This window comes from Triticum dicoccoides, chromosome 7A, assembly GCF_002162155.2.
Source record: "Triticum dicoccoides isolate Atlit2015 ecotype Zavitan chromosome 7A, WEW_v2.0, whole genome shotgun sequence".
In the NCBI taxonomy this organism is placed as follows: Eukaryota; Viridiplantae; Streptophyta; class Magnoliopsida; order Poales; family Poaceae; genus Triticum; species Triticum dicoccoides.
The window spans coordinates 434,993,401-434,996,329 of NC_041392.1; the positions used below are offsets into that span (position 1 = coordinate 434,993,401).

Consider the following 2,929-nt stretch of genomic DNA (forward strand, 5'->3'; position numbering starts at 1 on the left):
CGACCCATTCTTCATAGACGTCGTAGACGGGACGGTAGCGCAGGAGCTCGTTCGCCGCGATGAGTGCAGCCTGAGCATCCATGGGCGCGCGGAGCGCGCGGGACGAAGAACCAGCTGGGGTGAGCGAGGGAGTTGCGGTGCGGCCGTCTTGCCGCACAGACGGATGCTGGGACGACGCTTGATGCTCGTCCCCCGCCGGGCCGGTGGCGGCGTTAACGGCAGGTGACGGGGAACGGCGAGGTCGCCCGCCGACAGGGGTCGTCTGGGCCACGAGGGAAGCGAGCGCGTAAATCTGAGAACGGGTTAATAACTGGACCAAAACTAAACTATACCCGTACACGTACCTCTCAAAACCAAACCTGAACCATAACCAAATAATACCATTTCCAGCCCAACCAAAATTGCACCCAATATTTTTTCCACCCAAACCGGTCCACACCCAGTATATAACCATGGGTTTAAACCCAATACATAACCGTATTCAACTTTAGTTTAACAGTGACATGCCAAACAATAATTTAGCAGAAACATCCAAGACTTGCCTGAATCGGCAACAAAGAACTCTTAGAACAGCTAAAAAAGACATGGCGGGCAATGTGGACGCATAACCAAATCATTTAACGATAGAGCACATCCATGTCCTGTTTTAACCTCAAATACTTTCAAGTCAAGCGTCGTACCGATTCATGCGGTGACAATATGCAGGATAATAAAGATAACATGGTCCATGGCACATTCCTAACAATTAACTCCACTACAAAATTCAGTCTAGAGAAAGTTCAAAATCATGACGACGACACAAAGACAATGAAACACGGCAGGCCGAAACACGGCTTCTAGGACGGTTTCCGCACTCTACTCCTCCTTGATGGCGCCCTTGTCGCTGACGTAGATACCATCCAAGAACTTCCCGATATCCTTGTTCTTGACGTGGCATTTCTGCATAACAGCAAAGGAGAGGAAGATTGGTGTTAGTGGTCTGAGTAGAGGACTGAAATCAAATGGAAACTGCGATGCACAGCATATATGTGTTGTTCAAGTCAGATGAATAAATCACTGCAAATAACTGTGGAATAGCAATGCATGTCTCAGCAGCCATCCAAAGATGATAATTGCTTGAATAATTCAAGTGGAGCAGAACAAATGCACTGCTATAATGCAATCTGCCCAATAATGCAATCTGCCAAACCAGCAGTTTTGTCACCAAATTGTATTCGCTTAGCGACAGTGTTTTCGCTTGTTTACTTTTTCTTGGTTTCAAGTTTAACGGAAAAGAGTGTTTTCGCTTAGCGACAGTGTCTAGCATGCATGCCTACACTATAGCAGTTTTTGCTTTTTCTTGTTCTTTATACAAGCCAGAGTGTCTAGCATGCATGCCTACACTATATATAGAGGCATGATTTTGACAAGAATTAAAATTAATAATTCTGGGCTAGAAGAAAAATATATAACCACAGAGATTCGGCAAAGGTGTCCCATCACTGAAGATAGAGACCTGAAGTGAGGATGTTATGGATGCATATAACCCATGAAGCAAAATATTGGAACAGCCCCCGGAAGCACAGTTGGTCATGATAACATCAAGTGAGGTCTCTATCAATATATAACCACTGAAGATGGCCCATCACTGAACACTGATACTTCCCAAATCACTCTTAAAATGGCAGAATTTCACTAAAGTGCAGAATTGGCATACTTCCCAAATAGCCACAGGAAGTGCAGAAGCAATGATATCTGAAGAAAATGCTGAACACTGATACTTCCCAAATCACTCTTAAAATCATACTAAAGTGCAGAATTTCACTAATGAACACTGATATTAAAGTGCATCATGCAACATGCCAAGCTCCACGGATGCAACTACCGATGGCAACATTCATAACCGGCGCTTGGCATGAGCGCCGCCGGAGCACCGCTCCACATGCACGACAAAGCCAAACAACAAAGCGTCACTCGCCTCTCGCAAACTGAAACTGAACCTAACATGTACAATCATGCAGAGAACAAATCGAAGTGGTTCTTTGTTGAGGAATAAAGACCTGGTTGCTGCTGTTGTTGTTGCAGACGAGGAGGGGACCAGCAGGGGCACCTTGCCGGCGATGCGGCCAGAGCACCTTGCCGGCTTGCCACGGGAGGAGCAGGACCTGGTCAACAGGAGTAGCCGGTCAGAGAGAGAGAGAGAGAGAGAGAGAGAGAGGTACCTGTCGGCTGCCGACGGAGGGAAGGTGGCGCGGCGGAGACGGCCCGGCGACCTCAACCCTAACGGACGGGGAGGGGCGGCGGCAACGATGGGAGGGCCAGCTCGGGGTAGCTCATGCTGGATCTTCTGTCCCAAGGAGGGGGCGGCGCCGGAGGGGGACCGCGAGGCGGTGGCGCAAGGAAGGGACGGCGAGGGGGAAGAGACAGGGGGGCATGCGGGCGGCGGCGAGGGCGAAGACGGGCGGCGCGTGGGTTGGCGAGCAGTCGAAGGCAATGAACCCATACAGAGAACCGGGTTGTACCCACAGTTTATAGCCCATAATACATCAAACGGTTTCAGCCCATAACCAACTAACCCAAACTGGTTTCTCTCCAAACCCAAACCAAACCGAACTAAAGAAAGCCTCAGCCCAATAAAACCTAAACCAGTCAAGCCCATAATAAAAAACCAAACCATTTCAACCAGTTTTTCTAAAACCACTCCCAGATTTACGAGCGCGGCCCGGCGCTCGGTGCGGGCCCGACGAGCGTCAGACATGGGCGTGATGGTCGAAGGAGAACGGGGTGGTGGAAGACGAATCTCGGCGCACCCATACCTGGCGCGCGAAATGTCGGATCTCGGGTTCCGGCAGACCCTTGAGGTTCGAACACTGGGGTGCGCGTGGAGATTTCGCCTCCTACCTACCTGCACCCCTCCGCCTTGCTAGGATCTAAACTAAGGAAAGAACAA

The 2,929-nt window shown here is 49.8% G+C and overlaps 1 long non-coding RNA gene across 1 annotated transcript; it reads right to left on the reverse strand.

The window, feature by feature from the left end:
* Positions 1 to 642: 642 nt before the first annotated feature.
* Positions 643 to 2,095, reverse strand: LOC119331099. Its single transcript, XR_005160381.1, has 2 exons — positions 2,040 to 2,095; positions 643 to 939 (listed from the first exon to the last, which is right to left on the reverse strand). It is a non-coding gene; the product is annotated as an uncharacterized LOC119331099 (long non-coding RNA).
* Positions 2,096 to 2,929: the final 834 nt, after the last annotated feature.